This window comes from Ornithorhynchus anatinus, chromosome 2, assembly GCF_004115215.2.
Source record: "Ornithorhynchus anatinus isolate Pmale09 chromosome 2, mOrnAna1.pri.v4, whole genome shotgun sequence".
Taxonomy (NCBI): Eukaryota; Metazoa; Chordata; class Mammalia; order Monotremata; family Ornithorhynchidae; genus Ornithorhynchus; species Ornithorhynchus anatinus.
Genome location: NC_041729.1, coordinates 144494335 through 144519560, shown reverse-complemented (window position 1 = coordinate 144519560; position 25226 = coordinate 144494335). Strand labels below are relative to the sequence as shown.

The 25226-nt window shown below is 48.2% G+C and overlaps 1 protein-coding gene across 2 annotated transcripts in view; it reads left to right on the top strand.

Moving 5' to 3' along the window:
• The first annotated feature begins 1047 nt into the window (after positions 1 to 1047).
• Positions 1048 to 25226, top strand: part of SINHCAF (SIN3-HDAC complex associated factor) — a 46339-nt gene continuing 22160 nt past the window's right edge. The window contains exon 1 of one of the 2 annotated variants that reach the window (XM_029048379.2): positions 1048 to 1201. The gene's annotated coding sequence lies outside the window, so the exon portion shown is untranslated. The remainder of the gene's footprint in view (positions 1202 to 25226) is intronic. The other variant, XM_029048370.2, reaches the window with a different exon arrangement.

Sequence of the window (25226 nt, the reverse complement as noted above, 5' to 3'; positions counted from 1 at the left end):
CCTCCAGTGCTTAGAAGAGTGCTTGGCACATAGTAAGCGCTTAACAAATACCTTTATTATTATTATTATTACCATGATTATTTTCAATATTATTGTCTGTCTTGTGACTGTGGGCAAGTCACTTCACTTGTCTGGGTCTCACTTCCCTCATCTGTAAAATGGGGATGAAGACGGGGAGCCCCTTGTGGGTTCAACCTCATCACCTTGTTTCGCCCCCAGCGCTTAAAAGCGTGCTTGGCACACAGTAAGCGCTTAACAAATACCTTTATTATTATTATTATTACTACTCCCATGATTAGTATCAATGTTATTGTCTGTCTTGTGGCCTTGGGCAAGTCACTTCAATTGTCTGGGCCTCACTTCCCTCATCTGTAAAATGGGGATGAAGACAGGGAGCCCCTTGTGGGTTAACCCCATCACCTTGTTTGGCCCCCAGCGCTTAAAAGCGTGCTTGGCACACAGTAAGCGCTTAACAAATACCTTTATTATTATTATTATGACTACTACCATGATTAATATCAATGTTATTGTCTGCCTTGTGACCTTGGGCAAGTCACTTCACCCCTCTGGGCCTCACTTCCCTCATCCGTCCAATGGGAGACGGAGACGGTGCGGCCCACATGGGGCAGAGACCCCATTTCCTTGCCTCCACCTCCGAGTTCGGTCAAGTCCCTGCCCTTTAGTAAACCCTTAACAAATGCCATCATCATTACTATTATTATAAAGACAAATAAAATAAATAAGAATTCTCGCTGGAAGGGCTGGGCCCTGTCTCTTTAAGGGCGCCCCCCCCCCCGCGGGGGGGGGGGCGTTCATTTCGGTGACGTCACGACGCCCTCCCCGCCATCTTTCCCGCCCGCCGCCTTAATAGGACAATAGGGGCCGGCGCGGGGGGCGCGCACGCACGGGAGGGGGCGTGTACGTGCGCGCCGCCCCCCGCCCGACGCGCGCAGGGAGGGGGGCGTACGTGCGCGCCGGCCCCCGCGCGCACGCGGCCCGTATGCAAATGAGGCCGATGGAGGAGATTCGGGTCCTGGGAACGGCGCCTGCGCAGAAGCGCTTTCCACCTTCCAGGACCGCGGGAGAGGCGCTCTGCAAAAACCAGCGAGCTGGGAACGGGACTGGCCGGGGTGCGCAACCTTCACACCCACAACACGCCCACCCAGCACGTTCCTGAGCCTGGAGAGCAGCTCTTTAAAAGGTGAGTGACTTTCCAACTCCCCCCCTTCCTCCCCCAAACCTCTTCCCCCTGCTCCCAGCTTGCTTTTTTTGGAAAATCCAATGCCCCTTTTCCCACTCCCAGGCAGGAAGTTTTGCTGGGAAAAGCGGGGATTTATTGATTTTTTTGTTTTTCCTCCTCCACTCGAGCTTTTTTTTCCTTGGGTGTGGAATTTTAGCAGTCAGAAAGTAGGGAGGGGGAAGTTTGCAAAGAATAAAATAAAGAGGGGGGGGTCGCAGGACTTCAGGAGGCGCTTAGGCAGTAGGAGGAGGAGTAATTGAGGAGTATTCGTGCATGCAGTGGTGTTTATTGAGCGCTTCTTGGATGCAGAGAGCTTGGAAAGGACAGTTTGGCAGCAGAGAGGGACGATCTTTGCCCTACAAGGGGCTCACACTAGTAGTAACCACCAGGGCCACGTTGAAGGGGAGCTGCAGAGGCGTTGCAGAAAGGAGCCTCCGATTGGACTTTGCAAGCGCTCAGTACAGTGCCCTGCACCCAGTCGGGTTCAGTGTACACGGTTGCATGAATGAGTGAAGAGTCAGGGCTTAATAAATCCCGAATGCACCCCCAAACCGGTCCTTTTTGGGGGGGAGTTATTTGGGGCAGGATGGTCTTTGGGTGAGCTGGGGCTTGAGGGGCGGGCTGGGGTGCAGAGATGGGGGGTGGACAGTGTGTCTGGTGGGGGGGAGGAGAGTTTGGGGGGGAGCCCCGAGTTGTGGGTGTTTTTTGGGGGGGTTGGAATCCCTGACACGCGGTGTGCGAGGCCTCATCCGCTCAACTCCGGACAGATGCGGGGCCCACAATGAGACGCAACACGCGGCCGCTGCAAAACAGAGCTGCAGTGCCAACCCCCCCGGGCCCTGCATGCACGCATGCAACTATGCATGCATGCACAGATGCATGCACGCATGCAACAACGCCCTCCCCTTTATTTCCCCCCCAACACCGGGCTGCATACACCTGTAGCTTTTGCATCCAGGACGCAGCCACGACAGGGGGGGGGTTTGCAGAGGGAGAGGGGGTGGGGGGTGCGCAGTTGAGAAATGCACCGGGATTTAGGGGAAAATTGGGTTCTTTTCCCGCTTTTGAAGGCGGGGGCGTCCCCAACGTGGTCGGGAGCGGGGGAGACTCCCCACGCTGGCAGGGTGTCTGACGTGACACGTGCCCCGAGAGCTCCCCAGCCTGCAGTTTTGCTTTGAGTTTAATCCTCGGGCTTGGGGGGGGGGGGGGGGATCGGAGGCAGGTTTTGGGGGGTGCATTTTGCAGGTGGGTGGGCAGAGATTTGGTTTAATTTTATTTTTTGGCGGGGGGGGGGGGCGCGTCTTAGACGTTCTCCAAAAGCGAGAAAGAAACTTGTGCCTGGATGCACCGGATCTTCAGGACCGGCTGCAACGGGATTGCAACTTGCAGGAAAATCCTGCTCCCTTGGAGCAAGAAGGGGGAGGGGTGGAAGGGCTTCTTTTTTGGTGGGGGGATAAAGGAGGGGAAGGGCGTCAGACCCTGAGCGAAGCGTTGGCCGTGTCCCCGATGGTGCACGTAGGCAGAGCCCGGCCGGACAGAAAACAAAGAGAGCTGGGCATGTGCTGGGAGCCAGCTCAGCTTGCAAACTGCTGGCTTGGCCGGAGATGCAGCCGGGAAGCATGCGGTTCATTCATTCCCTCCTATTTATTGAGCGCTTACTCTGTGCGGGCCACTCTATTGCGAATAATGACGATGGTGGTATTAGTTAAGCGCTTACCGTGTGCCAGGGACATACTATTGATTGAGCACTTAATGTGTGCAGAGCATTCTAATAATGATGATGGTGTTAAGCGCTTACTATATGCCAGGGACAGAGTATTTATTGAGCACTTACTGTGTGCAGAGCACTGTAATAAGGATGATGGTGTTAAGCGCTCACTATGTGCCAGGGACATAGTATTGATTGAGCACTTACTGTGTGCAGAGCACTGTAATATTCATGATGATGATAAGCGCTTACTATGTACTAGGGACATACTATTTATTGAGCACTTAATGTGTGCGGAGCACTGTAATGATGGTGTTAAGCGCTTACTATGTGCCAGGGACATAGTATTGATTGAGCACTTACTGTGTGCAGGGCACTCATAATAATAATAGTGGTGTTTGTTAAGCGCTCAGTATGTGCCAGGGACATAGTATTTATTGAACACTTACTGTGTGCAGAGCACTCTAATAAGGATGATGGTGTTAAGCGCTTACTATGTGCCAGGGACATAGTATTGATTGAACACTTACTGTGTGCAGAGCACTCTAATAATGATAGTGGTGGTGTTAAGCGCTCACTATGTGCCAGGGACATAGTATTGATTGAGCACTTACTGTGTGCAGGGCGCTCTAATAATAATGATGGTGGTGTTTGTTAAGCGCTCACTGTGTGCCAGGGACATACTATTTATTGAGCAGTTACTGTGTGCAGGGCACTCTAATAATAATGATGGTGGTGTTTGTTAAATGCTTACTGTGTGCCAGGGACATAGTATTTATTGAACACTTACTGTGTGCAGAGCACTGTAATAAGGTTGATGGTGTTAAGCGCTTACTATGTGCCAGGGACATAGTATTGATTGAGCACTTACTGTGTGCAGGCCACTCTAATAATAATGATGGTGGTGTTTGATAAGCGCTCACTGTGTGCCAGGGACATAATACTTATTGAGCACTTACTGTGTGCGGGGCACTCTAATAACGATGGTGTTTGTTAGGCACTTACTATGTGCCAAGCGCATAGCATTTAATAATAATAATGTTGGTATTTGTTAAGCGGCGCTTACGATGTTCCAGGGACATAGTATATATTGAACACTTACTGTGTGCAGAGCACTGTAATAATCATGATGATGGTGTTAGGCACTTACTATGTACTAGGGACATAATATTTATTGAGCACTTAATGTGTGCAGAGCACTGTAATGATGATGATGGTGTTAAGCGCTTACTATGTGCCAGGGACATAGTATTGAGCACTTACTGTGGGCAGGGCACTGTAATGATGATGGTGTTAAGCGCTTACTATGTGCCAGGGACATGGTATTGACTGAGCACTTACTGTGTGCAGGGCACTGTAATAATAATGGTGGTGTTTGTTAAGCGCTTACTATGTGTCAGGGACATAATACTTATTGAGCACTTACTGCGTGCAGAGCACTCCAATAATAATGGTGATGTTTGTTAAGCGCTTACTATGTGCCAGGGATATAGTATTTATTGAGCAGTTACTGAGTGCAGGGCACTCAATAATGATGGTGGTGTTTGTTAAGTGCCTGCTATGTGCCAAGCGCATAGCATTTAATGATAATGTTGGTATTTGTTAAGCGCTTACTATGTGCCAGGGACATAGTATTTATTGAACACTTACTGTGTGCGGGGCACTGTAATAATGATGATGGTGTTAAGTGCTTACTATGTGCCAGGGACATAGTATTTACTGAGCACTTACTGTGGGCAGAGCACTGTAATAATAATAATCATGGTGTTTTAAGTGCTTAGTATGTGCCAAGCACATAACATTTAATAATAATAATAATGTTGCTATTAAGTGCTTACTATGTGCTAAGGACATAGTATTTATTGAGCACTTACTGTGTGCAGAGCACTGTAATAATAATGATGGTGGTGTTTAAGTGATTACTATGTGCCAAGCACATAGCATTTAATAATAATAATAATAATAATGTTGCTATTAAGTGCTTACTATGTGCTAAGGACATAGTATTTATTGAGCACTTACTGTGTGCAGGGCACTGTAATAATAATGATGGGGTTTAAGCACTTACTATGTGCCAAGTGCATAGTATTTAATAATAATGATAATAATAATGTTGGTATTTGTTAAGCACTTACTATGTGCCAGGGACATAGTATTTACTGAACACTTACTGTGTGCAGGGCACTGTAATAATGATGACGGTGTTTAAGCGCTTACTATGTGCCAAGTGCATAGTATTTAATAATAATAATAATGTTGGTATTTGTTAAGCACTTACTATGTGCCAGGGACATAGTATTTACTGAACACTTACTGTGTGCAGGGCACTGTAATAATGATGATGGTGTTTAAGCGCTTACTATGTGCCAAGCGCATAGCATTTAATAATAATGTTGGTACTTGTTAAGCGCTTACTATGTGCCGAGCACTGTTCTAAGCGCTGGGGGAGATGCAGGCTAATCAGGTTGTCCCACGTGGGGCTCGCAGCCTTCATCCCCATTTTCCAGATGAGGTCCCTGAGGCCCAGAGAAGTGAAGTGACTTCCTCAAAGTCACCCAGCTGACAAGTGGAGGAGCCGGGATTAGAACCCATGACCTCTGACTCCTAAGTCCGGGCTCTTTCCACTGAGCCACGCTGCTTCTCTGTGTGCAGGGCACTGTACAAGTAATAATGATGGTGGTATTTAAGTGCTTACTATGTGCCAAACTCATAGTATTTATTGAGCGCTTACTGTGTGCAGGGCACTGTACTAGTAATAATAATGATGGTATTCATTAAGCGCTTATTGTGTGGCAAGTGCATAGTATTTATTGAGTGTTTACTATGTGGTAAGTGCATAGTATTTATTGAGTGCTTACTATGTGGTAAGTGCATAGTATTTATTGAGTGCTTACTATGTGGTAAGTGCATAGTATTTATTGAGTGCTTACTATGTGGTAAGTATCATAGTACTTATTGAGTGCTTACTGTCTGCCAATCACATCATAATATTTATTGAGCACTTACAATGTTCAAGACCACTATAGCAATAGTGACGATGGTATTTGTTAGGCACTTACTATGTGCCAAGCACTCCTCCAAGCACTGGGGTGAATACAAGGTAATCAGGTTGTCCCACGTGGGGCTCACAAGCTTCATCCCCATTTTGCAGATGAGGTCACTGAGGCACAGAGAAGTGAAGTGACTTGCCCAGAGTCACCCAGCTGACAAGCGGCGGAGTCAGAATTAGAACCCATGACCCCTGACTCCCAAGCCCGGGGTCTTGCCACTGAGCCACGCCGCATTTCAAGTGTACTAAGCGCTTAAACCATCCCCAGCAGGGCAGGGGGTGCCTGGTCCCGGGTGGGTAGGGGGGAGATTCTCCCGGAGAAATGATGGGGAGAAGCTCAGGGCGTTCCGGAGTTGGACTCCAGTTTATTTTGGGGGGTTTTTCTTTAAGGTGTTAAGCGCTTACAACGTGTCGGACACTGTACCGAACGCTGGGAAGTTATGAGGTTGGACACAGTCCCTTGGGTCACGTGAAGCCTGGTCTTCATCCCCGTTTTAATAGTGATTATTATGATATTTTTTAAATGCTTACTGGGTGCTAGGAACTGGGGTGGATGCAAGAAAATCAGGTAGGACACTGTCCCTGGCCCACGTGGGGCTCACAGGCTCAATCCCCATTTTGCAGATGAGGGAACTGAGGCACAGGGAAGGGAAGTGACCTGCCCAAGGTCACACAGCAGACAAGTGGTGGAGTCGGGATTAGAACCCGTGACCGTCTGACTCCCAGGCCTGTGTTTTATCCCCAATCACTATCCACTGTGGCATGTGGCTTCTCTGCTGTTTTGCAGAAGAGGGAACTGAGGTGCAGAGAAGTGACCGGACCGAGGTCATCTTGCAGATGGGGTGGCCTGTCTCTGTACTGAGCGCTGGGGCGGAGAGGGGGTGCGGGGGGGGGGGGGTAGGTACAAGGTTGGACACAGTCCCTCGTCCCACGTGAGGTTCGGTCTTCACCCCCATTTTACAGAGGAGGGAACCGACCGGACCGAGGTCGTCCGGCTGGCAGGATTAGAATTCAGGTCGTCGCGTGTCCGGGGCCGTAGTAGCCGCCAGGCCACGCAGCTGGTGTAAAGTTTCTGGGTGGGAGGCGGGGGGAGACTTGGGGGCTGCACACGCTTTAAGGGCCAGGCATGGGTGGAGTGGGGGGGTCTCTGAGTGTGTCTTTGTGTGTGACTGGGGGGGTCTATTATACTTTCCGGGGGAGAGAAAGGGCGTCCCTCCCATCCCTTCCCTATTTAAACAGCCCCTCAGCGGGGCGGGGCGGGGGGGACTGCAAAACCTCAAGGGGACGTTGGGTTTGGGGGTTCATCTGTGGGTTTCCCGTGTGTGGGGGGGGTGGTGATGCATGTGTGTGCATGCATGTGCAGGCACGTGTTCATGTGCGCGCACGTGTGCACACATGCATGGGAGGTCTGTGGGTGGTTTTTTTTCCCCGCTTTGAAGTGTTGCCACGCTCCCATTACGTCAGGGTGAAGCCACGAGGAGGAACAGGCCCCAGCGGCGCCGCACGCTGTGGGTCTGCGGCTGTGTGCCCGTCCGGCTGTGTCAGTGACACACGGCCTATGGGGTAGACGCTCCCCTGCCAGTCCGCCCGACTTACTGAGCGCTTAATAATAATAATAATAATAATAATGTTGGTATTTGTTAAGCGCCTACTATGGGCCGAGCCCTGTTCTAAGCGCTGGGGTAGACACGGGAATCAGGTCGTCCCACGTGGGGCTCCCAGTCTTGATCCCCATTTTCCGGATGAGGTCACTGAGGCACCGAGAAGTGAAGTGACTCGCCCACAGTCACACAGCTGACGAGTGGCCGGGCCGGGAGTCGAACCCATGACCTCTGACTCCAAAGCCCGTGCTCTTTCCACTGAGCTTCCTGGGGGCGGAGCACTGGACTGAGTCTTCCGGGGAGTAACGAAGCGGTCGTCTCCCCCGATTAGACCGTAAGCCCGTCAGAGGGCAGGGACCGTCTCTATCTGTTACCGATCTGTCCATTCCAAGCGCTTAGTACAGTGCTCTGCACATAGTAAGCGCTCAATAAATACTATTGAATGAATGGTACTTGCTGTGGGCGGAGCACTGGACTCAATGCTAGGGAGAGCAGACGGTCATTTATAATAACGTTGGTATCTGTTAAGCGCTTACTATGTGCAGAGCACTGTTCTAAGCGCTGGGGCAGGTACAGGGACATCAGGTTGTCCCACGGGAGGCTCACGGTTAATCCCCATTTTACAGATGAGGGAACTGAGGCCCAGAGAAGTGAAGTGACTGGCCCACAGTCACACAGCTGACAAGCGGCAGAGCCGGGATGGAGGGCCCGCTGTGTGTGGAACACTGTACTAAGCGCCCGGGAGAGGAATCGGTCAATCAGGAGTATTTATTGAGCGCTTACTGGGTGCAGAGCGCTGTAGTAAGCGCTTGGAAAGTACAATTCGGCAACAGAGACCATCCCTACCCAACGGCGGGCTAGGCGGGGGGAGACAGACGACAAAACAACTAGACGGGCATCCGTGGCATTGATATAAATAAATAGAATTATAGCTATTTATTAATTAATAAAATAGAATAATAAAATAATGAAGATGTACAAATATACCCAAGTGCTGTGGGGCGGGGAGAGGGGTAGGGCAGAGGGAGGGAATTGGGGCAATGGGGAGGGGAGGAGGGGCAGAGGGAAAGGGAGGGCTCAGTCTGGGAAGGCTTCCTGGAGGAGGTGAGCTCTCGGTAGGGCTTTAAAGGGGGGGAAGAGAGTTAGTTTGGCGGAGGTGAGGAGCCCGGCGTAGTGGCTCGAGCGCGGGCCTGGGAGTCGGAAGGTCCTGGGTTCTAATCCCAGCTCCGCCACTTGTCTCCTCTGTGACCTTGGGTAAGTCACTTCACTTCTCTGGGCCTCAGTGACCTCATCTGGAAAATGGGGAATTGAGACGGTGAGCCCCACGTGGGACTGTGTCCAACCTGATCTGCTGGTATCCACTTCAGCGCTTAGTTAAGCGCTTAAATACCGTATCATTATTATTATTAGGACGTGGGCCAGGGAGTCACTGTATGAAATGCCTGGGAGAGCAAACAATCCTATTCGTTGAGCTCCTACTGTGAGCAGAACACTATACTAAGCTCCCGAGAGAATAATCAGTAAATGGTATTTATTGAGCACCTACTGTGAGCAGAACACCATACTAAGCTCCCGGGAGAATAATCAATCAGTCAGCGGTATTTATTGAGCGCTACCGGTGCGCTCGAGAGAGAACAGTATAACAGAGGTGGCAGCCTCGTGCCATACCCACAACGGGCATCCAGTCCAGAGGGGGTGGGAGGGATAGTTTAGACTCCTCTGGGCTCAGGGTTGGGGGGGATGGAAGAAAGGGGGTGGGAGGGATAGTTTAGACTCCCCTGGGCTCAGGGTTGGGGGGGATGGAAGACAGTGCGCCGAGGAACTTTGGCAACTGGGACTCTCTCTGGAGCGCTCAGTCCAGTGCCCTGCACACAGTGAGCGCTCAGTAGATAGGAGTGATAGAGGAAGAAGCTGAAGGAAAGAGGGGGGATCCAGACAGGACCCCTCCCCCCGCTCCCGGCCCCAGCCCCTCGGCGGAAAAAAATGTGAATTTCAATATTTCCGGCCCCATGGCAGCCCTTGGATTTCCTCGCGCCCAGCGTGTAGCACAGTGTGCTCTCTGCACCGAGCGTTCAGTAAGGTCCGTCGATCGATCGCAGTCGGAAGATGCATCTGGTGGTTCAGGGCTGGATGGCAACCTGAGCGGATTATCATGGGGAGGTTTTATGCTTCCATTCATTCATTGTCGTATTTATTGAGCGCTTACTGTGTGCGGAGCACTGTACTAAGCGCTTGGAAAGTACAGTTTGGCAACAGAGACAGTCCCTGCCCACCAACAGGTTCACAGTCTTGCAGCTACAGGGAAGTGAAAAAGGAAGATGTGCGTGTCACTTTTTTCTTTTGTGTGCCTCTGTGGGATTGGGATAGATGGTCAGTGGTATTTACTGAGCGCTTCCTATGTGCAGAGCACTGTACTAAGTGCTTGGAAAGTACAATTCAGCAATAGAGACAATCTGCCCACAGTGGATTTTACAGAGAAGCAGCACGGCTCGGTGGAAATTGCCCGGGCTTGGGAGTCAGAGGTCGTGGGTTCAAATCCCGGCTCCGCCTCGTGTCAGCTGTGTGACTTTGGACAAGTCACTTCACTTCCCTGTGCCTCATCTGTAAAATGGGCATTAAGACTGTGAGTCCCACGGGGGACAACCACGTGACTCAGTGGAAAGAGCCCGGGCTTGGGAGTCAGAGGTCATGGGTTCGAATCCCGGCTCTGCCACTTGTCAGCTGTGTGACTGTGGGCAAGTCACTTCTTGGTGCCTCGGTTCCCTCATCTGTAAAATGGGGATTAACTGTGAGCCTCACGTGGGAGAACCTGATTCTCCCCCTGTATCTACCCCAGCGCTTAGAACGGTGCTCGGCACATAGTAAGCGCTTAACAAACACCAACATTATTAACCTGATCACCAACACTTAGAACAGTGTTTTGCACGTAGTAAGCGCTTAACAAATGCCATTATTATTATAAAACAGTCTAGAGGATGCAGGGAGGAGAGCAGAAAAAGGAAAAATGACAGATTTTTGGGGGGGGGGGGTGGAAAATCAGTCCTGTCCATGTGACCTCAATCTGTGTCTTTTGTATGTTGTCTCCCTGCCTCCCAACCCCAAGATTACTACCAGCTCGGAGGAGATTAGGAGATTATCGCTTATCGAAATGTGTCCCCTTTTCTAAGGCAGCTTTGCTTCAGCGATCCCTCTTGATGGTGTCTGTCTTGGGAATGGTTAACAATTGCTCTTTATTCCAAAAAAATATATATTTTTTCTGTGGAATCTCCAAGGAAAAGTACAGGGCCTGAGATAGCGATAGATTCGGGAGATGGATTGGAAGGTGGCCTTGGCGGAATTCTTGCCAACGGTTTTAATAATTTATTTTGCAAGATTGCCCGAGCCTCGCTGCCTATAAAGGAGGAGTCGAAACAGTTTCCATAAAAATCGATCCCTGATGGTATTTGAGGCATTTCTCATATCCTCTCCAGGGGTAAAGGGTCTCGTCTTTAAAATGACTGTGTGCTGGATGAAAACAGGTTGAATTCCTGTGCTGGGTCTCTGATGTTTGAATATTTGCTTGACCGTCATGGCTGTTTTTAAAAATAAAATGACTTTAGGAGAGAGAGGAGTTGCGGGGAGGTGAAGTCTTTTTGAGAGAGGGAGAATGTCTTTGTTCCAGGCAGTTGATTTCTTCCCAGTTGTGTCTTCTTGTTGTTTTTTTATTATTATTTTTATTTCTCTGGGCTTCCCTTTCTAGTGAACCTCTAGTGCCGGTCCAGGTCCTGTTCAAAAACTGTAACTTGGACTCTTTACCGTTCTTTTAATATTTGCAGGGACTAGACTGCATTCTAGAATTCCAGTAGCCAACGGCAAATGGTGTTTCTGCTTCCGTTTTCCCTGTTTCGCCTTTTTTGGAATATTGGTTTGGTGCTCTGTTGTACTTTCCCAGCGCTTAGTACAGTGCTCTGCACACAGTGAGCGCTCAATAAATCCAATATGAATGACTGATAGTTTTAGAGCATGCCCCGAGGGTTGTGAGGTTACTAGAAAGTGATGAGGTGGATTTTAAAGCTTTTTAGCTCTTGGGACGTTGTGTCCTGTTCCCCCCGAAATAGCATTAGAATTAATTTGGTGCTTTTCGTTGCTCTTACCGTCCCTTGGCTATTTTTAACTGGAAGTACCAGCTCCCAGCAGAAGTTGTCATCGTCAGTATTTATTGTGGGCCTACTTAATAATAGTAATGATGATATTTCACTCGTTCATTCAATAGTATTTATTGAACGCTTACTACGTGCAGAGCACTGTTCTAAGCGCTGGGGTAGATACAGGGTCATCAGGTTGTCCCACGTGAGGCTCACAGTTAATCCCTATTTTACAGATGAGGTAACCGAGGCACAGAGAAGTTAAGTGACTTGCCCACAGTCACACAGCAGACAAGGGGGGAGCTGGGATTCGAACCCGCATCCTCTGACTCCCAAGCCGGTGCTCTTTCCACCAAGCCATGCTGCCTCTATTTGTGTGCAAAGCGCTGTGCAGGAAGTTGGGGATCCCCAATAAAAACAGAAGACAGTGATCTCTGCCCCAGGCGGTTTACAATCTAAGGAGGAACTTGTAAATTAGAAGATCTGTTTTAGATTGTGTGCTAAAATATACATCTGGATTTAAAAGGGCATCGAAATGGCTGCACTTTATAAAATAATAATAATAATAACTGAACAGCATTTTAAGGGAATAGAAAAATCACACACACAACACAGACCCGCAAGATAGTGGCTCAGTGGAAAGAGCACGGGCTTTGGAGTCAGAGGTCATGGGTTCGAATCCCCGCTCGGCCACTTGTCAGCTGTGTGACTTTGGGCAAGTCACTTCACTTCTCTGTGCCTCAGTTACCTCATCTGTAAAATGGGGATGAAGATTGAATTGAGAAGCAGCGTGGCTCAGTGGAAAGAGCACGGGCTTTGGAGTCAGAGGTCATGGGTTCGAATCCCCGCTCGGCCACTTGCCAGCTGTGTGACTGTGGGCAAGTCGCTTCACTTCTCTGTGCCTCAGTTACCTCATCTGTAAAATGGGGATGAAGTCTGTGAGCCCCACGTGGGACAACCTGATTCCCCTGTGTCTACCCCAGCGCTTAGAACAGTGCTGTGCACATAGTAAGCGCTTAACAAATGCCATCATTATTATTATTATTATTCGCTGTTGGGAGTCTTGGCTTTTAGTTTGGCTGGCATTTTCATTCATTCATTCAATCGTATGTGTTGAGCATTTACTCTGTGCGGAGCACTGTACTGATCACTTGGGAGAGGACAATACAATAGACAGACATCGCCTGCCCACAATAAGCTTACAGTCGAGAGAGGGGGAGGGAAGCAGGCCCATTCATGAGGAGAGTCCTCACTAGAACTTTGTCATTTGTGCATTAGCAAAGCGCTTAGTACAGTGCTTTGCACACGGTAAGCGCTCAGTAAATACGATTGATTGGGTGAGTGTATGCTGCTTGCCCCTCAGACTCCCGCTCTCTGTCTCTTCTCGTTTTATCTTTTGCTTCGGCAGTGGAAGAGAAGCAGCGTGGCCTAGTGGCAAGAGCCCGGGCCTGGCAGTCAGAGGTCGTGGGTTCTAATCCTGCCTCTGCCACTTGTCTGCTGCGTGACTTTGAGCAAGTCACTTAACTTCTCTGGCCCTCAGTTACCTCATCTCTAAAAGGGAGATTGAGACTCTGAGCCCCATGTGGGACAATCTGATGACCTTATATCTACCTCAGCTGTTAAAACAGTGCTTGGCACATAGTAAGCACTTAACAAATACCCAAATTATTATTAAGAGAATCAATCTAGTGGCCAATTGAGTCAATTGGCTTTTCATCAAAATGGATGAATTGGGGGTGATTTGGTGAGCAAGGACTTTGAATATGTGTCCCTGGTTTTTAATTTTTTTTCGGGAGTGCGCGAGGGGGAAATTGGGGGAAAAAATCCCTTTTGAGACTTTGATTGTTCTAATCGACTTGGTGAAGGTATTTTATCATCCTGTGTCTTGGAGTTCTTATTTTTATTTTTCTGGCTTTTACAATCCTGGATGTAAAATCCTTGAGGGTAGGAATCATTTTTACTCCATTTAACTCTCCCAGATTCGAACTCTGCCACTTGCCTGCTGTGTGGCCCTGGGCAAATCACTTAACTTCTCTGTCTCTTAGTGACTTCGACTGTAAAGTAGGGGTTAAATACCTTCCAATCAATCAATCAGTGGTATTTAATACATGCTGACTGGGTGCAGAGCACTGTACTAAGTGTTTGGGGAGAGTTCAGTATTGCAGAGTTGGGTGGGCGTGTTCCCTGCCCACAGTAGAGTTTATAGTTTAGAGAAGGAGAAGGACATTAATAGAAATAAAAGTGCTATGAGGCAGAGAGGGGTGAATAAGGGAATTCCTTATTAATAAATCCAAATGCAAGGGTGATGTAGAAGGGAGTGGGAGAAGAGGAAAGGAGGGCTTAGTCAGGGAAGGCCTCATGGGGGAGATGTGCTTTGAAAGTGAGGACAGTGGTCATAATAAAATAATAATAATAATGATGATGGCATTTGTTAAGCACTTAGTGCCAAGCACTGTTTTAAGCTCTTGGGGGGGGGGTTACAAGGTAATCAGGTTGTTCATTCATTCAATAGTATTTATTGAGCGCTTACTATGTGCAGAGCACTGTACTAAGCGCTTGGGATGAACAAGTCGGCAACAGATAGAGACAGTCCCTGCCGTTTGACGGGCTTACAGTCTAATCGGGGGAGACGGACAGACGAGAACAATGGCACTAAACAGCGTCAAGGGGAAGAACAAGGTTGTCTCACATGGGGCTCATAGTCTTCATCCCCCTTTTACAGATGAGGGAACTGGGGCCCAAAGAAGTGAAGTGACTTTTCATTCATTCATTCAATTGTATTTATTGAGCGCTTGCTGTGTGTGGAGCACTGTACTAAGCGCTTACCAAGTGCTATAATTCTTACTATTGGTATTATTAAGTGTTAAGTGCAAAGGAAGGAGTTCAGTGGAAGCAGCCTGGCTTAGTGCAGCATGGCTCAGTGGAAAGAGCACGGGCTTTGGAGTCAGAGGTCATGAGTTCGAATCCCAGCTCTGCCACTTGTCAGCTGTGTGACTTTGGGCAAGTCACTTCACTTCTCTGTGCCTCAGTTACCTCATCTGTAAAATGGGGGTTGACTGTGAACCCCACATGGGACATCCTGATTCCCGTGTCTACCCCAGCGCTTAGAACAGTGCTCGGCACATAGTAAGCACTTAACAAATACCAACATTATTATTATTATTATTATTAAGCGCTCTCGTTCACCCCACACATCCTATCCGTTACCAAGACCTGCCGGTTTCACCTCTACAATATCGCCAAGATCCGCCCTTTCCTCTCCACCCAAACGGCTACCTTACCGCTACGGGCTCTCGTTATATCCCGGCTAGACTACCGTGTCGGCCTTCTCTCTGACCTCCCTTCCTCCTCTCTCGCCCCGCTCCGGTCTATTCTTCACCCCGCCACCCGGCTCATCTTCCCACAGAAACGATCTGGGCCTGTCACTCCCCTTCTTAAACGACTCCAGTGGTTGCCTATCGACCTCCGCTCCAAACAAAAACTCCTCACTCTAGGCTTCGAGGCTCTACGTCACCTCACCCCTTCCTACCTCTCCTCCCTTCTCTCTTTCTACCGTCCACCCCGCACGCTCCGCTCCTCCGCCGCCCGCCTCCTCGCCGTCGACCCCGGGTCGCGTCCTCCCGCGGTCCCGGAACGCCCTCCCTCCTCACCTCCGCCAAACTGATTCTCTTTCCCTCTTCAAAACCTTACTTAAAAATCACCTCCTCCAAGAGGCCTTCCCAGACCGAGCTCCTCTTCCCCCTCTACTCCCTCTGCCATCCCCCCTTTACCTCTCCGCAGCTAAAGCCTCATTTTCCCCTTTTCCCTCTGCTCCTCCACCTCTCCCTTCCCCTCCCCATGGCACTGTACTCGTCCGCTCAACTGTATATATTTTCGTTACCCTATTTATTTTGTTAATGAATTGTACATCGCCTCGATTCTATTTAGTTGCCATCGTTTTTACGAGATGTTCTTCCCCTCGACGCTGTTTAGTGCCATCGTTCTCGTCTGTCCGTCTCCCCCGATTAGACTGTAAGCCCGTCAAACGGCAGGGACTGTCTCTATCTGTTGCTGACTTGTTCATCCCAAGCGCTTAGTACAGTGCTCTGCACATAGTAAGCGCTCAATAAATACTATTGAATGAATGAATGAAAGAAGCACCGTGACTTAGTGGCAAGAGCACGGTCGTGGGTTCTAATTCCGGCTCTGCCACTTGTTTCCTATGTGACCTTGGGCAAGTCACTTCACTTCTTTGTGCCTCAGTTAGCTCATCTGTAAAATGGGGATTAAGACTATGAGCCCCATGTGGTACAAGTTGATTACCTTGTATCTACCCCACTACTTAAAACAGTGCTTGGCACATAGTAAATGCCTAACAAATGCGATACTTATTATTATATCCAACCTCACAAAATTCCTACCAAATATAGGATAAAGTCAAGACTCGTGACAGCTTTAGAGATGGAGAAACAGGTACTGAGGTTAATAATAATTGTGATATTTAAGTGCTTACTATGTGCCAGGCACTGTGGTAAGCACTGAGTTGGGTACAAGCAAATTGGGTTGGACACAGTCCCTGTCCCACGTGGGGCTCAATCTCAATCCCCCTTTTACAAATGAGGGAACTGAGGCCCAAAGAAGTGAAGTGGCTTTTCCTTCATTCATTCAATCGTATTTATTGAGCACTTACTGTGTGCCGAGCACTGTACTAAGCGCTTGGAATGTACAGTTGGGAGAAGCAGCGTGGCTCAGTGGAAAGAGCCCGGGCTTTGGAGTCAGAGGTCATGGGTTTGAATCCCGGCTCTGCCACTTGTCAGCTGTGTGACTGTGGGCAAGTCACTTCACTTCTCGGTGCCTCAGTTACCTCATCTGTAAAATGGGGATGAAGACTGTGAGCCTCACGTGGGACAACCTGATTCCCCTGTATCTACCCCAGCGCTTAGAACAGTGCTCTGCACAGAGTAAGCGCTTAACAAATACCAATATTATTATTATTACAATTTGGCAACAGATAGAGACCATCCCTGCCCAACAACGGGCTCACACGCTAAACGGGGGAGACAGACAGCAAAACAAAACAAGTAGACATCAGTACCATCAGACTTGCTCAAGGTCAAGAGGTGAAGCTGGGATTAGAACCCATGACCTGAGTCCCAGGCCCGGGCTCTGTCCATTACACCATGCTGGGGTCTGAGGTGACTCATTCCACCCTTCTTTTTCCCTTCTGGTTTCTTGTCCCTTGGGCCCATCGTCTGGGTAAGTTCATTCATTCATTCAGTAGTATTTATTGAGCGCTCACTATGTGCAGAGCACGGTACTAAGCGCTTGGAATGTACAATTCGGCAACAGAGACGATCCCTGCCCATTGACGGGCTCACAGTCCAGAAGGAGGGAGACAGACAGACAAAAACAATAGCAATAAATAGAATCAAGAGGATGTACATCTCATTAACAAAATAAAAAGGGTAATAAAAATACATACAAATAAGGGCAAGTGGCTGAGGTGAGGAGGAGAGAGGTGGGATTGTGAGCTCTTCACCACCTTCCTTCAATATTCAGTCGTATTTATTGAGCGCTTACTATGTGCAGAGCACTGTACTAAGTGCTTGGATTGTACAATTTGGCAACAGATAGAGACCATCCCTGCCCAATGACGGGCTCACAGCCTAAAAGGGGGAGACAGCAAAGAAAAACAGAACGAAACAAAAACAAGACATCATCAAGATAAATAGAATCAAGGAGATATACTCCTCATTAACAAAATAAATAGGGTAATAAATAATATATACCAATGAGCACAGTGCTGAGGGTGAGGGGAAAGAGCAGAGGGAAGGGGAGGGCTCCATCTGGGAAGGTCTCCTGGAGGAGGTGAGCTCTCAGTAGGGTTTTGAAGAGGGGACGAGAGTTAGTTTTTTCCCTCTTTGCCCTCTTTTACCCCTTTCCCTCTGCTCCTCCCCCTCTCCCTTCCCATCCCTTCAGCACTGTACTCGTCCGCCCAACTGTATATATTTTCATTACCCTATTTATTTTGTTAATGAAATGTACATCGCCTTGATTCTATTTAGTTGCCATTATTTTTACGAGATGTTCTTCCCCTTGACTCTATTTATTGCCATTGTTCTTGTCTGTCCGTCTCCCGTCAAACTGCAGGGACTGTCTCTATCTGTTGCCGACTTGTTCATTCCAAGTGCTTAGTCCAGTGCTCTGCCCATAGTAAGCGCTCAATAAATACTATTGAATGAATGAAGGAATGAATTAGTTTGGTTAGTTGGCCTTCTGGTTCCTGATGCTCAGTCTTCCAGCTTGGCTACTTGCTGGACCCACCCCAAAGCCGGGCTCTGGGCCGCAGAGGCTACCTTTCATTCATTCAATAGTATTTATTGAGCGCTTACTATGTGCAGAGCACTGGACTAAGCGCTTGGAATGAACAAGTCGGCAACAGAGACAGTCCCTGCCGTTTGACGGGCTTACGGTCTAATCGGGGGAGACGGACAGACGAGAACAGTGGCAATAAATAGAGTCAAGGGGAAGAACATCTCATAAAACAATGGCTACCTGAAGGCCCGATCGAGCCGTCAGACAACTTGGCGGAGCTCCGGAGCTGCAGTCTGAACAAGCTCATCCTTAGAGTGAGCTCTCTCCCAGTTGGTTGATTTTTCTTATCGTTCACTTATTATCGGTGATAATGGCAATAATTGCCCTGTGCCTTCGGCACTTACTGGGTGCCGAGCACTGTACTAAACGCTGGGGTGGGTAAAAGACCCTCAGCTCCCACCTGAGCCTCGCAGTCTAAGTAGGAGAGAGAGCCGTTATTGAATCCCCTTTTTGCCGGTGAGGGAATTGAGGCCCAGAGAAGTGAAATAACTTGCCCGAGGTCACACAGCGCACATGTGGCGGAGCTGGGATTCGAAATCAGGTCCTATGACTGTCAGGCCTGGACTCTTTCCACTAGGCCATGCTGCTTTGTTGGTTGGGCACTTATTCTGTGCAGAACACTGTACTAAGCACTCGGGAGCATACAAATCCAATCCACGGAGTACTTCTCTATCCCTCAGTTTCCTCATCTGTAAGGGAGATTAAATTCTGTTCCCTCTACAGAGCCCGTGAACCCCATGTGGGAGGCAGCGTGGCCTAGTGGATAGAGCACGGGCCTGGGAGTCAGAAGGTCTTGGGTTCTAATTCCGGCTCTGCCTTGTGTCTGCTGGGTGACGCCGGGTAAGTCTCTTCACTTCTCTGGGCTTTAGTTCCCTCGTCTGTGAAATGGGGATTAAAACTGTGAGCCCCACGTGGGACAGGGACCACCCCAGGGCTTAGAACTGTGCCTAACACACAGAAGCAGCATGGCCTAGTGGCAAGAGCCCGGGCTTGGGAGTCGGGACCTGGGTTCGAAACCCAGCTCCGTCACTTGTCTTTTGTGTGGCCTTGGGTAAGTCACTTTACTTTTCTGGGCCTCAGTTACCTCATCTGTGCTTAGAACAGTGGGGGAAACAGCGTGGCTCAGTGGAAAGAGCCTGGGCTTCGGAGTCAGGGGTCATGGGTTCGACGCCTGGCTCTGCCACTTGTCGGCTGTGTGACTGAGGACAAGTCACTTCACTTAACTGTGCCTCAGTTCCCTCGTCTGTAAAATGGGGATTAAGACTGTGAGCGTCACGAGGGTCAACCTGATTACCCTGTATCGACCCCAGCGCTTAGAACAGTGCTGTGCACATAGTAAGCTCTTAACAAATACCATCATTATTATTATTACTACCTAGGACTCCTTAATGATTACCATGATAATAATAATAGTGATGGAATTTGTTAAGCGCTTAATATGTGTCAGGCACTGTAGCAAATTGACATTACAATCTTGATGTGTCAGTTGTCCTCATGGGAAGGCGCACGGCCTAGTGGAAAGAACACGGGCCTGGAAAAAGGCCTGGGTTCTAATGCAGCCCCACTGCTTATCTGCCCTGTGGCCTTGGACAAGTCATTTAACTTCATCCTGCCTCGATTTCCTCATCTGTATAATGGGGATTCACTACCCAGTCTCCTGCCTACTTAGACCGTGAGCCCCAAGTAGGACGGGGACTGTGCTCAGCCGGATTAGTTCGTATCTACCCCAGCACTAATATGGTGCTTAACAAATACCCTAATTAAATTCATTATAAATCTCTGCCAGTGAGGGCAGGTAACATAGAATGCTGCCGGGGAATGAAGGAAGCATCTGGCTAGAGCGTGATGTGATGTCATTCAGTCGTTCAATCATTCAATTGTATTTATTCAGAGCTCACTGTGTGCAGAGCACTGTACTAAGTGCTTGGAGAGTACAATTCCAAGCTCAGTGGCTCAGTGGAAAGAACCCGGGCTTGGGAGTCAGAGGTCATGGGTTCGAATGCCGCCCCTGCCACTTAGCTGTGTGACTGTGGGCAAGTCACTTCACTTCTCTGTGCCTCAGTGACCTCATCTGTAAAATGGGGGTGAAGACTGTGAGCCTCACGTGAGACAACCTGATGACCCTGTATCTACCCCAGCGCTTAGAACAGTGCTTTGCACATAGTAAGCGCTTAACAAATACCAACATTAATATTATTATTATTACAATTAAGCAATGGATAGAGACAATCCCTGCCCGACAGCGGGCTTCCGGTCTAGAAGGGGGGAGACAGACAACAAAACAAAGAAACGGTATGGCCTAGTGGATGGAGCATGGGCCTGGGAGTCAGAAGAACCTGAGTTTGAGTCCTGCTGGGTGACCTTGGGCAAGCTACTTGACGTCTCTGCCCCTCAGTGACCTCATCTGTAAAATGGGGATTGAGGCTGTGAGCTCCACGTGGGACAAAAAAGTCTGGCTGAAGCAGCAGCGGGATCGGTCTAGGCTTGACTACCCTAATTTTGGAATTTTTCGAGAACCTCGATATAAGAGAACAGATAAACAGCTTCAAAGGAGAGATGGCTCTTTCTTTCCTGCTCTTAGGTGCCCTGAGGCAATGGAATAGATTGTTTCACTCCAACTCATTCAGTAGTATTTATTGAGCGCTTACTATGTGCAGAGCACTGTACTAAGCGCTTGGAATGGACAGATCGGCAACAGATAGAGACAGTCCCTGCCCTTTGACGGGCTCACAGTCTAATCGGGGGAGACGGACAGAGAAAAACAGTAGCAATAAATAGAATCGAGGGGATGAACATCTCATTAAACCAATGGCAAAAAAATAGAATCAAGGGGATGTACATCTCATTAACAAAATAAATAGGGTAATGAAAATATATACAAATGAGCGGACGAGCACAGTGCTGAGGGGAGGGGAAGGGAGAGGGGGAGGAGCAGAGGGAAAGGGTGGGGAAAGGGGTCTTAGCTGAGAGGAGGTGAAGGGGGGGAGAGGGGGAGCAGAGGGAAAAGGGGAAGCTCAGTCTGGGAAGGCCTCTTGGAGGAGGTGAGCTCTAAGTAGGGCTTTGAAGAGGGGATTTAGTTTGGCGGAGGTGAGGAGGGAGGGCGTTCCGGGACCGCGGGAGGACGTGGCCCCGGGGGTCGACGGCGGGATGGGCGAGACCGAGGGACGGCGAGGAGGTGGGCAGCGGAGGAGCGGAGCGTGTGGGGTGGGCAGTGGAAAGAGAGAAGGGAGGAGAGGTAGGAGGGGGCAAGGGGATGGAGAGCCTCGTAGCTTATAGTGAGAAGTTTTTGTTTCGTGCGGAGGTCGATAGGCAACCACTGGAGGTTTTTAAGAAGGGGAGTGACAGGCCCAGAGCCTTTCTGCGGGAAGATGATCCGGGCAGCGGATGGAAGAATAGAGTGGAGCGGGGAGAGACAGGAGGAAGGGAGATCAGAGAAAAGGCTGACACAATAATCCAGCCGGGATATTATGAGAGCCTGTACCAGCAACTCTGCAGTTAGAGTGTGAGCAGGTATGAAGTATTAGAGATCCAGAGTTGGGATAAATATGGTGGGATGCTTTAGTAGCACTGAAGGTTGTACTGTCAATTTGCAATAGCTCAAAACTTCCCTAGTCATGAATTTTTTATTTGAAGGCAATTTCTTGCTTTCTGGATCCTGTAGCGTGAAGGTAAGAGGACATCAGAAAAATCGCATTAACTCATTTTAGAATTGCCTCTAGTTGCCCTGTCTGTCTGGCTTTTAATCACTCCACCATTTCCTTCCCCTTTAACTCTCCCCATTGTTTCTGTGGCCGCTGGAATTTCCACTCTCTAATTTTGCTCTCTTCTTCATTCAGTCATATTTATTGAGCGCTTACTGTGTGTCAATGGTATTTGTTAAGCTCTTACTGTGTGCCAAACAGTGTTCTAAGCGCTGGGGTAGATTCAAGGTAATGGGGTTGATCCAAGTGGGGCTCACAGTCTTAATCCCCCTTTTCGTAGATGAGGTAACTGAAGCGCAGAGAAGTTAAGTGACTTGCCCGAGGTCACACAGCTAAGTGGCGGAGTCGGGATTAGAACCCACAACCTGTGGCTCCCAAGCTCGGGCTCTCTCCACTACGCCATGCTGCTCCCCGAGTACATTTTGGCCATTGTCAAAATGCCATTGTTATTGTCTTTCTCCCCCAGTTAGACTGTAAGCCCGTCAAAGGGCAGGGACTGTATCGGTTACCGATTTGTCCATTCCAAGCGCATAGTATAGTGCTCTGCACATAGTAAGTGCTCAATAAATACTATTGAATGAATGAATTTTGGCAACAGAGACAATCCCTACCCAACAATGGGCTCTTCTTGAGCCCTCCCACCTCTTGCATTTTAATACTTCTGGTAGTAGAGAAGCAGCATGGCGTAGTGGATAGAGCACGGGCCTGGGAGTCATGAAGGTGCTGGGTTCTAATCCTGACTCCGCCACTTGTCTGCTGTGTGACTTTGGGCAAGTTGATTCACTTCTCTTTGCCTTAGTTCTGTCACCTGGAAAACGGGGATTGACACTGTGAGCCCCATGTGGGACAGGGACTGTGTCCAACTCGATTTGCTTGTCCCCACCCCAGCGCTTAGTACAGTGCCTGGCACATAGTAAGCACTTAACAAATACCGTTATTATTGTTTGCTAAGTACTTACTACGTGCTAAGTGCTGGAGTAGATGCAACCTAATCAGATTGTACTCAGTCCCTGTTAGTAAATCAATCATTTATTGAGCATTTACTGTGTGCAGAGCACTGTGCTAAGCGTTTGGAAGAGTACAGTATAATAATATAAGACACATTCCCTGCCCACAGTGAGCTTGCATTTTAGAGGGGGAGATGGACATGAATATAAATAAATTACAGATATGTGCATAAGTGCTGGGGGGCTGGGAGGGGCTCACGGTCTTAATCCCCATTTTCCACATGAGGTAACTGAAGACGGAGAGGTCAAGTGACTCACCCAAGGTCACACAGCAAACAAGGGGCAGACCTGGGATTAGAATCCAGGCCCCGAGCTCTTTCCACTAGGCTACGCTGCTTCTTTTGACACTTCTGACCTTGCCATTTGCAGCAGACTGTGGAAATAAAAACACTGCCTTTCAAGTTCACCCGATCAATCTGCAGGAGGAGAAGCATTGAATCAATCAAGTATTTTATGGTAGTGCTGACCTCAGAGTGGCTGGGAACTATTTGGGAATTGCCGCTCCTGATGGGAATTCTTCAAAGACTGGTGGAGTGGAGATTACATTCCCTGTGGCTGTGGGATCAGAGTAATGGAAGTAAGCTTTAGAATTAGGGATTTTTGACCCTGTTAGTCTACTAAGGTCGTCTTGGTAATCGATGCTTCATTTAGTGGTGGAGTAGAAATTGGCTGTCTGTTCAATAGATCTATTTTTCCCATTCTTTACCCACTAAGCACTTGAATATTCAGCCACCCCACAACACTTAATTTACATCTCCTTTTACTCTGCTCCTCCTGTTATTATTAAGTGCCATCGAGTCGTTTCCTCTTCATAATGACTCTGTGGATATACTTTCTCCAGACCGTCCTGTCCTAACTGTAATTTATTTTAATGTCTCTCTCCCCCACTAGACCGAAAGCTTCTTATGGGCGGGGAATACATCTATTTATTGTTATATTGGACTCTCCCAATAGCTTAGGACAGTGCCCAGCACACGGGAAGTGTTCAGTAAATACCACTGATTGATGGAGGGATCACAGTCAAATTGTAAGCTCCCTAAAAGGCATCCACCACATTCTGTCGAAATGTGCTCCGTTGTAAACTTAATAATAATAATGTTGGTATTTGTTAAGCACTTACTATGTGCAGAGCACTGTTCTACGTGCTGGGGGAGATACTTTTCTGTGGACAAGGATTTGTGGGCACTTACTTCGTGGTGCTTACCTAGGCACTGGGAAAGTACAATCCAGTAGAGTTGGTAGACATGACCCCTGTAGCTTGTAGTCTCCAGGAGGAGACAGACATTAAAATAAATTACTGATATTGAGGTCAAGGTAAATATTATCATTCTTTAATTTTATTACCCCAATTTGATTATTAAAGGAAACTATCACTGTCCTCAGCCTTTAAGAGACATTTGAGGGAAAGCTTGCTGAGTGCTCTTAAAGACAAGCAATGCAGAAATAATGGAGTGATGTAATGCTTTTTTATACCCTATAGAAAAAGAATATTGACTCTAAACTATCTAGATTGACTCTAAACTAACTACCAGGGATTGTCAGGGTAGACTGTCTCAAACATTACAGTTTTCTACACACCATAAGCACTTGAGAAAATCCCATTGAGTGGTTTGAAACCCTGAAGCATCTTTGTAACAGCATCTTCAGCTGTTACAAAATTTCAGTGTTAAGCCTTAAATCAGAAACTTGGTTTGAACTCTAATTTAAGGAGACAAGAACCTCATTGGTAATTGATTAAAAAAAAAAAACTTTTCTAGTCCTTGGTTTTAGGTTCATTTAGGTTCATTTCTTTCCTCAAGAAGTCTATTAGTGACCACTTTATTTTTTTTGAGAATCCAAAATGATTGAGTCCCACTATCTTCTGGATTTTAGAGCTATGGGATAATAATAATAATGATATTTGTTAAGTGCTTACTATGTACCAGGCACTGACTGTATTAAGCACTGGGGTAGATACAAGCCAATCGGGTTGGATACAGTCCGCAATACCACAGTTTATTATTATATTATTATTGTAATTCATTCCCAGAGTCTATCCACTATACCACACTGCTTCATTCCATTTCATGAGTTCGAATCCCAGCTCTGCCACTTGTCAGCTGTGTGACTTTGGGCAAGTCACTTCACTTCTCTGTGCCTCAGTAACCTCATCTGTAAAATGGGGGTGAAGACTGTGAGCCCCGCGTGGGACAACCTGATCATCTTGTACCCTCCAGCGCTTAGAACAGTGCTTGGCACATAGTAAGCGCTTAACAAATACCACCATTTATTTTTTTTTAATTTTTATTTATTTTTAATGTCTCTTTCCCCTGTGAATTCATTGTGGGCAGGGAATGTGTCTGTTTATTGTTGTACTCTCCCATGCGCTTAGTACAGTGCTCCGCACACAGTAAGGGCCCAATAAATTTGACTGACTGCCGGCAGGAACTTCACACAGTAAGC